The 13,418-nt window shown below is 37.2% G+C and overlaps 1 non-coding gene across 1 annotated transcript; it reads left to right on the forward strand.

Annotated features, from left to right (window-relative positions):
- Positions 1 to 373: 373 nt before the first annotated feature.
- LOC127099437 (small nucleolar RNA R71) lies at positions 374 to 480 on the forward strand. The gene has a single exon (XR_007793939.1). It is a non-coding gene; the product is annotated as a small nucleolar RNA R71 (small nucleolar RNA).
- Positions 481 to 13,418: the final 12,938 nt, after the last annotated feature.

The raw sequence follows: 13,418 nt of genomic DNA on the forward strand, positions 1-13,418 counted from the left end.
GTGGGTTTCGTTTAATAGACTGCATTCTCCAGATTGGTGTCCTTTGGTTCCACATATCTCAAAATCCGATGAAACTACAGCTACAGTATTCGGGTTTATGCACATATGCTCGACCTTAAGGGCTAATGCGTCCATTTTAGCTTGCATCATGTCTATAGAGCTTAGTTCATGCACTCCTCCTTAGGCTTCCTTCTTCTCAACTGTCGCTCGTTCGACTCCCCATGATTGATGGTTTTGAGCCATATCTTGGATGAGGGAACTAGCTTCAGGATAAGGTTTGTTCATCAGAGCACCGCCTGCGGCAGCGTCAATGGTCATCTTTGTGTTATAGTGAAGTCCATTATAGAAGGTTTGAATGATTAATCAATTTTCTAAACCATGATGTGGGCATGCTCGTAACAACTCTTTATATCTCTCCCAAGCTTCGAACAACGATTCTCCTTGGTTTTGGGTAAATCTAGTTATATGGTTTCGGAGAACGGCGGTTTTACTTGGGGGAAAATATCTAGTAAGAAAAACTCTTCTAAGGTTATCCCAAGTCGTAATGGAATTGGGTGGAAGAGAATCTAACCATGATAGGGCTTTATCTCTGAGGGAAAAAAGGAATAATCTTAAACGTATTGCCTCAGGAGAAGCTCCATTGGTTTTAAAAGTGTCCGCTAATTGAATAAATATTTTTAAATGTTGGTTTGGATTCTCAGTAGCGAGACCTGCGAATTGTCTCTGTTGCACTAGTTGCAACAGGGATGGTTTAAGTTCAAAATTATTAGCTGGGATGGTTGGGTTTACTATACTAGAACTAGGTTCTTCATTAGATGGTTGAGCGAAATCCTTAAGAGGTCTTTGGTTTTGATCTTCGGCCATAGCGATTTTAATCATATGAAAGAATAAACGTGCGCGAGCGTAACGTTCAGGTTCCACCAGAGGGTATACTAAGCTTAAACTTCCGGTGCTGCGAGTTCTTCGCATTGACCGGCGGGAAATAACCTAAGTCTAAACGATATAACAACAGGAAAATGAAATTTGACGAAATTGGTCCCCGGCAACGGCGCCAAAAACTTGATGCGGTGTTTCGCAAGTATACGAACGCGTCAGAGTAATATAAAAGATTGTTGAATCCACAAAGACCAAGTGTCAATCTATCGTTATCTATTGTTATGGTGTTTATCAAAGGCAATCAAAATAAGTGTTTTTGGAGTGTGCAATGAAAAGTAAAGTGTTGAATAAAGATTAATTAATAAAGACAGGGTCGAATGTAATTCACGTTATCAATTAATAATCCAAGTACTTGCTAATAGAGCTACTTATGGGCAGTGTTTCCTACTTTGAAAAGAACTAATTTAACAGGAACTATCGCTTTCGCGTATTCAGAACCGAGTTGTACTCCCTAATCAAACCCTCTTATTGTCACTTATAAAAAGGCGCGCATTGCGTTAGAGTAGTAAACCTATTTTTAAGAAATATAGTATCTTGACTAAGTTGAAAAGTATTATAACCTAGATTTCTTAACCAAAAGAGGTTCTCACGAACCAGACTCTAAACTTATAAACGCGTCCGAAAATAGTTTTAAAATCTCTTTTCTTCTTAAGTTAAAAACTCCTAATAAACTAAACAAAGCGCTTTCGCTGTTTTTGAAATAGTTAAAAATAATTAAGTTTAGATAGACGTTGGGCGACTTTCGATCTTACCCAACGGAATTGAAGTGCGGGAAAACTTAAGTTGAAAGTTAAAATAGCCCTTAAGTGTTTCTACGAACAATTGTACGGATTATCAGTTCAATTACGATTCTTACATTCTAACCTTATAGATTTTGTTAGACATGGTAAAGTAAAAGTGCATTAATTTAAATAAAAGTAGTGCGAGTGTGGAAAGTAAATAAAAGTAGTGCGAGTGCGAAAAGTAAATAAAAGTAGTACGAGTGCGAGGAAATAAATAATTTAAAGCGAGTGCGAGGAAATAAACAAAAGTAAAGCGAGTGCGAGGAAATAAATAATTTAAAGCGAGTGCGAGGAAATAAATAATTTAAAGCGAGTGCGAGGAAATAAATAATTTAAAGCGAGTGCGAGAAAATAAATAACATAAAAACAAGTAATAAAAACCTGCTCCAATCGGAGGGTTGAATAAATTGCAAAGCAGAAATGAAAATGGCGGCAGGATTAACTTCCTTCCAAAGTGCTCCAAACTCGATTACAGACTCTATCACAGACTTGATTACACAATTGTGGTAACACTCCAATGCGAAGCGATTACCACTTTATAATACTGAATATATGCCTAAGTGAAACAAAGTTGCTCTGAGTTTGCCTCTGCTCTAAGTTTGGATGATTGTAAAAGTGATTTCGAGTTTCTATTTATAAGCAAGTAAAAAGATGGAAATGACAAGGATGCCCTTCAACTTGAAAATGGGAGGGAAAACTTTTCCTCTTGTGGCGCCCGCCATAAGGCCATGGCGCCCGCCACAAGGCCAATCTGAGGCGCCTTAGTGGAAGTAGTGGGGAACGTGGAAGTTGAGGGAAGTTGAGCTTGGACACGTCATGGAAGGGTCTATGGCGCCAGCCATGGGGTAGGCCACACGTACAAAATGCTGAATTTTAGGGTTTTTGGCTCTTTTTCGCTCCTTTTCTCGATCGGGGTTCCGATTAAAGTAAAAACCTGAAAACAAAGGAAAACATAGCAATAACACAACAAAATAACAATAAAACAACTAGAATGCATGTGAAATTGGAGTCGAAAATACGGTAAATTTCAGTGTTATCATCCACCCCATGTAAACCAAATCCTAAACCTTAATAAACCAAATGAAAATAAAGGAAATATTACACATTTTGTGAGTAGTTAAAAGGGTCAATACTTATCGACCAAAGACATAACCATTAAGAAGAAAATTAAGAGAAAATAAGTGCTTTACATACTATGAGTAGTTGAAAGGCCCCTTCTTTGTTGACCAAAGACCTAGTCATTAGAAACTGAACAAATGAAAAAAAATATGTAACATAACATGAGTAGCTGAAAGGTCTTTCCCTTGTTAATCAAATTGTTAACCCCAATAAACTTAACAAAGAGAAAAAAGTACATTACATACTGAAGGAGAATTGCGACCCAAAGCGCAGCGGAAATTAAAAATTTCTCCTTTAGAGATCCTTACGAATGGTCATGATCAGTGATAGAATATTTACCTCTTATGACGGTTGAAACCTTTGGTGAAGATCTCTTCTGACGATCAAAACCCTTTGATGCAGATCTCTTGTGACGATCAAACCCTTTGATGCAGATCCACTAAACGATCACGAACGTTGAACGATGACAACGTCTCTACTCAGTCCACACGAACGGTTTCCTTCAATCTCAGTGCTAGCTGGTACGAATGAAGGCTTTGAGTAAGAGAGAGAGAGAGAGAAAACGAAAAGAATGCAACCGCAAAATTTTGCTTCTGCACAAGGGTTCTATTTATAGAACCACTTGTGTGGGCTTCAAGCTAAAAGCCCACTTAAGTGTATTTTGGCCCATATCTTATAATATGCCCAAAATCACTTAAGCCCATGGTATCTTACCATATTTCGTATTCTACTCAAGTACACCGTACCTTACGATGTTCCATAACTCACTTAAGGGCACCGTACCTTACGGTATTCCTTAGTTACTCTATCTCTCATTAATCCGTCCTTTGTGTGTGACCCTGTAGGTTTTCGTGACGTTGGCAATTATATTAAATCACGTATTTAACATAATAAACAGTGAGAGGTATCTAGCAACACATCACTGCTACCCAAGACACGAAAATGTCATGTGATCTGACAAAACCATCTGTGATAATAATTATGTGTATAATTACCCTTTTGCCCTTATGTCTATATTGAACACAAGGTATAGACCGTGTCATCCTTGTCCAGTTCAATATTGGGCCCATAGACATTTATCCTGTTATGCAGGATGGGCAAATTCCATCTAGGTCACTCATGTCCCTCAGCATGCTTCGTGGAGTACCCATCAACTGTCTTTATGGTTATCCAGTTACGGACAACGTTGGATCAGCAATAAAGCACTCGACTCCACACCTAGGATCCATAGTGGTTTCAGGTCGAAGAGTGGAATACACTATTATCACCATGAGAATAACTTATGACACTTTGCATAACGTTCTATATAGTATTCTCATAGCGGGTCAATCCGGTATAAATATTACTCCTAATATTCATACCTATGTTTAAGACTTGATAACTCTTTATCCATGATCCATGAGATGTGATCATCAGTCTACAAACATAATAGTCTTAATGCTTTAATGTTATCCCACTTCACACTAAAGCTCGACTACGGATACTTTAGGAATAGTGTCCTTATGTTCAATGTGTTCTCATGATTAAGTCACACTTAATACATTAAACGGACTATCTATTCCAGGGACTTTATTAATCAACCATAATAAAGAGAATGCCTTTTATTATTCGATACAAGTACCAAAATGTATTGGCCTCTAGGGCTTACACCAACAATCTCCCACTAGCACTAGAGCCAATCAGGCATACCCCGTATGCCCATTGATCTAGTATGGCCATCATGCTTCTGCTGCGCAAGAGGCTTTGTCAGTGGGTCAACTATATTGTCAAGTGTAGGTACTCTGCATATTCTCACACAACGTCTAAGTATGTGTTTGGATCGTCGGTGAGATCTAGGCTCCTTAGCTTGTGCGATAGCACCATTGTTATCATAATAGATACCAATGGGATCCACAATGCTAGGGACTATGCCAAGTTCACTAATGAACTTTTTGATCCAAACAACTTCTTTTGCTGCACTTGAGGCAGCAATATACTCGGCCTCGGTTGTAGAATCAGCAACTGTATCTTGCTTTGAACTTTTCAAGCTCACAGCGCCACCATTTAAGCAAAACACATAACCATTGGAATCATTCATATTAAAGCGTCTCAGCACCTTGTCTATGTACTCTGACTCAGGCCGAGCATTTTATGATCTATCTCTATAGATTCTAATTCCTAATATATAGGCTGCTTCACCTAGGTCCCTCATAGAAAAGCATTTCCCCAACCAAGACTTTGCTTGTTGCAGGGTAGGGATATCGTTTCCAATAAGTAATATGTCATCTACATATAATACCAGGAATACGATCATGCTCCCACTAACCTTCTTGTAGACACAAGGCTCATCTTCGTTCTTGATGAATCCATATTGTTTTACTGTTTCATCAAAACGAAGATTCCATGAGTAGGTCACAGGCTCATCTTGATCCATGAGTAATACATCACCTAGATCAGATATCCATATATCTTAGTCAGGTGACGTATCCTGCCTGACCTACGCTGGTCTTGTTCTACTTGAGCAGGTTGCTCTTACACAACTACTTGTGTTTCCTGCTCTAATTCCTCCATAGGTGTATCGATACTTTGTGATTCTTGAATTTCTTCAAGTTCTGCTTTCCTCCCACTGATTCCTTTGGAAATAAAATCCCTTTCTAGGAAAACTCAAGTTCGAGCGACAAACACTTTGCCCTCAGAAGGATTGTAGAAATAATATCCTCTTGTTTCTTTAGGATACCCCACAAATAGGCATTTGTCAGATTTGGGCTCAAGCTTAGTTGAAATTTGTCGTTTCACATAAACCTCGCAACCCCAAATCTTCATGTAAGACATATGTGGTTTCTTACCACTCCATATCTCATATGGTGTCTTATTAACCTTTTGGATGGAATACGGTTAAGTGTGTAAGCTGTTGTCAATAGTGCATGTCCGCAAATGGAGTTTGGAAGATCAACGTGACTCATCATGGATTTAACTCATTAGGTTTCATCCTTTTAGTATTAATGTCATAAGTTGGCATTATGAGATCAAGGACATATAGTCCATTGCTCATTTGTGCAGTAGCATAGAATACATCATTCAAATAAATTGAGCAACAATTGTTCTTTATTATAAATGAAAAACCAAACTTGTCCAAACAAGAAATGGAAATAATATTCCTGCTAATTGCAGATACATAATAACAGTTCTCTAACTGAATTATAAAACCACTCGGTAAAGTCAATACATAAGATCCTACGGCTAAAGTAGCAACCTTTGCTCCATTGCCAACTCGTAGGTCAACTTCACCTTTTGCCAAATCTCTACTCCCTTTCAGCCCCTGCACATTTGTACAAGTGTGAGAACCGCATCCAGTATCTAATACTCATGATGCATAAGTAGATGAATTAATAACAAAAATACCTGAAGTTGAAGTCTCTACTCCATTCTTCTTATCTTCCAGGTACTTTGGGCAGTTTCTCTTCCAGTGTCCGGTCTTACCGCAATGGAAGCAGGTGCCTTCTTTTGCTATGCCTCCACTAGGCTTCAAAGCAGCAGTGGGTCTGGGATTTGCAACTTCCTTGCCCTTCCCCTTATCACTCTGCTTAGTGGGCCTTTTGTTCTGCCTCTTTCCATTTCCGATCATCAGAATGGACTTCCCTTTTGACTTCAGATTCTGCTCAGCAGTTCTTAACATGGCTAGCAGTTCAGGAAGAGATTTGTCCATATCATTCATATTGAAATTTAGGACAAATTGACTAAAACTATCTGGCAACGATTGCAAGATCAAATCAGTCGCAAGTTCCTTTTCGAGGGGAAAGCCCAATCTCTCAAGGTTTTCCACATACCCAATCATCTTGAGTACATGGGGACCTACAGGGGCTCCCTCTGCTAACTTGCTTTGGAAAAGGGCTTTTGAAACTTCAAACCTCTCATGCCTTGCTTGCTCTTGATAGAGCAACTTCAGGTGTTCGATCATATCGAATGCTGACATGTTCTCATGTTGCTTTTGCAATTCTGAGTTCATGGTAGCCAGCATGAGACAAGCAGTTTCATTGGCATCATCGACATGCTTCTTATAAGCATCTCTTTCTGCCTTAGGTGCAGAACTAGGAGGTTCCTCTTCAGGAACAGGTGTCTCCAAGACATACAGCTTTTTATCATGTTTGAGGACAATCCTCAGGTTTCGGTGCCAATCCAGAAAATTTGTCCCAGACAATTTTTCCTTGTCAAGGATTGATCGCAAGATGTTGTTAGAGGTGTTTGCTGTCATGGTTATCTACATAAGGATTAAGAAAATATAAGTATCATTGACATATTTAATTAGGCCTTTAATCAATTATGCTCCCACTATTTTACTCAAAACAAATGACCCTCATCATTTGATTCGGAAAATCCCGTTGGAAGATTTTCTAGTGGGTCGAGATCCATATTTCACTTCGTTCTAAGTCCGCGTAGGCGGATTACACAAAACTAGGTTATTTAGGTAGGAACTCCTTCCAATTGTATCTCATACAACTCTCGAAAATTTCAGTTGGGTGAATAACTCCTTATTCCAATCCATCATATGGATCATTCCCAACTCTTGCTTCTAAAACATATATGATATTATTATAATCAAGTTTGACCCATTGTCTTAGCAGTTGGATATTACAATTATCCCATCGCACCTTACTAATATAGAACATGCACCTCGCTTTGGCGAAACCTACATTATCCGATACTAGTCTTGATGAGTGCTAAAACTTGGAAAGCAAACATATATCATAATTTGTTTAGTTAAGTTTGACCCATTGTTTTAGCAGTTGGATATTACAATTATCCCATCGCACCTTACCAATATAGAACATGCACCTCGCTTTGGCGAAACCTACATTATTCGATACTAGTCTTGATGAGTGCTAAAACTTGGAAAGCATAAACTTAATATTTTAGTTTGAGGGAATTGCAATTGTTATGATCTCACCGGCTTGTTTATCATATAACTCGTCTCTCACATGCACCAACATACATTCACATGCATCAACATACATACACAATGAAACAGTTATGGCCCCTAGCGCAATTGTTCTCCCAAGCCAATGAGAGAACCTAAGCTAACCTAATAACGATCTAAGCTTCTCCAAGCAAGATCTTCAAGGTTGTCATCCTTTAATATTGAATTCTTCTCTTTCTTCATATCATTATTCTCCTTTGATATTGAATTCTTCTCTTTCTTCATATCATTACATTACAGAAGAAACTTGTTTTCATACGAGGGATTTAGATGAGAAAAGAAGTTACATTAAGAGATCAAAAGGAGAGGCACGACACGCAGGTCGTATTTAAAAACCCAAAATAAAATAAAGAAAGACTAAGGCCATAACTGATCACAACAAGGCAACAATAATAAACACATTATTATTATTATTAATCTTAATTCCTTTAATTAATTAAAACCAAATTAAATTTCGGCGACCGATCACACTACGCAGAGTTAGCCGGGGGTTCCGCTGCCCGGTCAGCGGACGGTGGTTCCGCTGACCGATCAGCGGACGGGGTCAAGGGGCAGCGCCCTTGCGGGGTTGGAGGGGCAGCGTCCCTGTCCAAAATTTTAATGAACAATTCATTTGAAATGGACATTGTTTTTTCCTCAACACAACTCTTGCGTAGGCACAAAATCAGAAACCCCAAAATTTTGACTCTGGGAGTGTGACGACCGTCACAGGCGTGTGACGAGCGTCACAGGCCATGTGAGTGTGACGAGCGTCACAGGCCATGTGAGTGTGACGAGCGTCACAGGGCACGTTACGACCGTCACTAGTCAAAAACAGAAAAGCCTAAAATTCTGTGAGTGTGACGACCGTCATGGGTGTGTTACGACCGTCACACATCCAGTTTGTTACGCTTGTTACGCTCGTCACACGAGCCTCACGCAGCCAAAGTAACAAACTTTGAAACAGTCAACACGCTCGTCACACGAGCTTCACGCAGCCAAAATAATAGGACTTTGAAACAGTCTACGGACCTCTTCCAAAAGCCCTAAATTCACAACTCCTTGACGGCACAACCCTTGCGCCGTCACCAACCCTAATGCGCCAATTTCAGACCGTCAAACACACCTCGATTGTTGATTCAGTATGATTGATCAACAGGTCATTGCTTCACCATACTATTGTCGGATTCCGAAGCAAATGACCATTGATCGCTCAAAGGAAAACAATCATTTAGTGTTCGAATGAATGAAACATGAACGGTATATCACATATACCGTACTTTGCATTAGGATTACTTATATCATATATAAGTTGATCGGTCTCAATTGTGTAACCTATGGACGATCGATGTATCGCTGCTTCACCATACTAATGTCGGATTCCGAAGCATAGTCAACATCAATCATCCAAGTCGTACACTCATGATGCCAAATTTAATTACCCTTTTAATTAATCGATTCATTCTGTCTTTTAATCATATTAATACAGAAATTAAACAGCTATCCGATTCATGGTTTCGTAAGTGGCTCTGATACCACTGAAGGAGAATTGCGACCCAAAGCGCAGCGGAAATTAAAAATTTCTCCTTTAGAGATCCTTACGAATGGTCATGATCAGTGATAGAATATTTACCTCTTATGACGGTTGAAACCTTTGGTGAAGATCTCTTCTGACGATCAAAACCCTTTGATGCAGATCTCTTGTGACGATCAAACCCTTTGATGCAGATCCACTAAACGATCACGAACGTTGAACGATGACAACGTCTCTACTCAGTCCACACGAACGGTTTCCTTCAATCTCAGTGCTAGCTGGTACGAATGAAGGCTTTGAGTAAGAGAGAGAGAGAGAGAAAACGAAAAGAATGCAACCGCAAAATTTTGCTTCTGCACAAGGGTTCTATTTATAGAACCACTTGTGTGGGCTTCAAGCTAAAAGCCCACTTAAGTGTATTTTGGCCCATATCTTATAATATGCCCAAAATCACTTAAGCCCATGGTATCTTACCATATTTCGTATTCTACTCAAGTACACCGTACCTTACGATGTTCCATAACTCACTTAAGGGCACCGTACCTTACGGTATTCCTTAGTTACTCTATCTCTCATTAATCCGTCCTTTGTGTGTGACCCTGTAGGTTTTCGTGACGTTGGCAATTATATTAAATCACGTATTTAACATAATAAACAGTGAGAGGTATCTAGCAACACATCACTGCTACCCAAGACACGAAAATGTCATGTGATCTGACAAAACCATCTGTGATAATAATTATATGTATAATTACCCTTTTGCCCTTATGTCTATATTGAACACAAGGTATAGACCGTGTCATCCTTGTCCAGTTCAATATTGGGCCCATAGACATTTATCCTGTTATGCAGGATGGGCAAATTCCATCTAGGTCACTCATGTCCCTCAGCATGCTTCGTGGAGTACCCATCAACTGTCTTTATGGTTATCCAGTTACGGACAACGTTGGATCAGCAATAAAGCACTCGACTCCACACCTAGGATCCATAGTGGTTTCAGGTCGAAGAGTGGAATACACTATTATCACCATGAGAATAACTTATGACACTTTGCATAACGTTCTATATAGTATTCTCATAGCGGGTCAATCCGGTATAAATATTACTCCTAATATTCATACCTATGTTTAAGACTTGATAACTCTTTATCCATGATCCATGAGATGTGATCATCAGTCTACAAACATAATAGTCTTAATGCTTTAATGTTATCCCACTTCACACTAAAGCTCGACTACGGATACTTTAGGAATAGTGTCCTTATGTTCAATGTGTTCTCATGATTAAGTCACACTTAATACATTAAACGGACTATCTATTCCAGGGACTTTATTAATCAACCATAATAAAGAGAATGCCTTTTATTATTCGATACAAGTACCAAAATGTATTGGCCTCTAGGGCTTACACCAACACATACTATACGTAGTTAAAATGTCCGACCCTTTTTTATCAAAGAATTAACCATAAGAAACCAAAAAAATAGGAAAGAAAGTACATTACATACTTTAAGTAGTTGAATGGTGCATTCCTTGATGAACAAAGACCTAGTAATTAGAAACCAAATAAAGAGAAAAGAAATACATTACATAATATTAGTAGTTTAAAATTGAACCCCTTGATGATCAAAGATTTAATCGTAAGAAACCAAATAATCAGGAAATAAGTACTTTACATAATATGATTAGTTGAAAGGTCTAGTCCTCATTGACCAAATAATTTGTCATTAAAAACAAAATAAAGAGAAAGGAACTATATGGCATAATATGGGTAGTTGAAAGGTCCATCCTCTGTAAACCAAATCCCAAACCATAATAAACCAAATGTAAAGAAAGCAAATATTACACATACTATTAGTTGTTGAAAGAATCAATCCTTATTGACGAAAGACCCAACCATTTAGAAGCAAATGAAGAGAAAGAAGTGCTTTAAATTATACGAGTAGTTGAAAGGCCACTTACTTGTTGACCAAATACATAGTAATTAGAAACCAAATGAAAGAAATAAAATACATTACTTAACTCAAGTATTTGAAAGGTCTATCTCTTGTTAATCAAAGACTTAACCTTAATAAATAAAACAAAGAGAAAAAAGTTCATTACTTACTACGAGTACTTGAAATGTCCAATCCTTGTTGATAAAAAACTTAACCATAAGAATTCAAAAAAAGGAAAAAATATACATTTCATACTTTGAGTAGTTGAAAGGTCCATTCCTCGATGAACAAGAACCTAGTAGTTAGAAACTAAATGAATAAAAAAGAAATGCATTACATAACTTTAGTTGTTTAAAAGTGAACCCCTTGTTGATCAAATACTTAATCGTAAGAAACCAAATAAAAGAGTAAGAAGTACTTTACATAATATGATTAGTTGAAGGGTCCAATCCTTGTTGGCCAAAGACTTAGTCATTAAAAACCAAATAAAGAGAAAGAAACTACATTACATACTATAGTAAGTTGAAATTCCAACCATTGTTGATAAAAGAATTAAGCATAAGAAATAAAATATAGAGGAAATAAATTACATTAAATACTTTGAGTAGTGTAATAGTTCATTCCTTTATGAATAAAGAACTAGTAATTTAAAAGAAAATGAAGAGAAAATAATTACATTACATAACATTAGTAGTTGAAAAGTGAATCCCTTGTTGATCAAAGACTTAATCGTAAGAAATAAATTAAATAGGTAAGAAGTACTTTACATATTATGATTAGTTGAAAGGTCCAATCCTTGTTGACCCAATAATTTGTCAATAAAAACCGAATAAAGAGAAAGGAAATACATTACATGATATGAGTATTTAAAAGGCCCATCCCCTGTAAACGAACTAACTAACCATAATAAACCAAATGTAAAGAAAGAAAATATTACACATACTATTAGTAGTTGAAGTAAACAATCCTTATCGACCAAAGACCCAACCATAAAGAAGCTAATGAATAGAAAATAAGTGCTTTACATACTATGAGTAGTTGAAAGGTCCCTTCCTTGTTGACCAATGACCTACTTATTAGAAACTAATTGAAAGAAAGAAAATATATTACATAACACGAGTAATTGAAAGGCCTATTCCTTGTTAATCAAAGACTTAACCCTAACAAATAAAACTAAGATAAAAAAGTACATTACATACTAAGAGTAAGTTAGATATCCGATCCTTGTTGATAAAAAACTTAACCATAACAAATCAAAAAAAGAGGAAAGAAAGTACATTTCATACTTGAATAGTTGAAAGGTCAATTCCTTGATGAAAAAAGATCTAGTAATTAGAAACAAAATAAAGGGAAAAGAAACCCATTACAGAACATTAGATGTTAAAAGATGAACCCCTTGTTGATTAAAGGATTAATCGTAAGAAACCAAATAAACAGGCAACAAGTAATTTACATAATATGATTAGTTGAAAGATCAAGTCCTTGTTGGCCAAATACTTAGTCATTAAAAACCAAATTAAGATAAAGGAACCACATTACATAACATGAGTAGTTAAAAGGTTCATCCCATGTAAACCAAATCCCAAACCTAAGCAAGCCAAGTGAAAAGAAAGGAAATATTACACATACTATGAGTAGCTGAAAGGATCAATCCTTATTGACCATAGACTCAACCTCACTAAGAAGAAAATGAAGATAAAATAAGTGGTTTATATACTACGAGTGATTGAAAGGTCCCTTCTTTGTTGACCAAAGACATAACCATTAGAAACCAATGAAAGAAAAAACTACATTACATAACTTGAGTAGTTGAAAGGTCTATCCCTTGCTAATCAAAGACTTTAACCCTAACAAACCAAACAAAGAGAAAAAACTATATTTAAGGTAACAAAAACACAAGAAAGGGGTGAGTGGTTGAATTGTGTTGACTTTTTCTTTCTTTTGAAAATTTTAGTCAGATTCTAAATACAAAGTATAGAATCTGAATCAATAAGAGGTCAGAGGTAGGCAGAAGATAAGTAAATTAAGAAATAAGATAGACACACATAGTTATCCAGGTCCCTATAACAATCCGAGAGTAATCTAGGTCCCTTGTACTTACAAGAGATTTTCACTATAATCACACAAGATTACAATTTGCTCAAGCACACAAGAAAGAGACTTCAAATGCTTAAACAC

The sequence above is a fragment of the Lathyrus oleraceus genome, chromosome 6 (assembly GCF_024323335.1).
Source record: "Lathyrus oleraceus cultivar Zhongwan6 chromosome 6, CAAS_Psat_ZW6_1.0, whole genome shotgun sequence".
Taxonomy (NCBI): domain Eukaryota; kingdom Viridiplantae; phylum Streptophyta; class Magnoliopsida; order Fabales; family Fabaceae; genus Lathyrus; species Lathyrus oleraceus.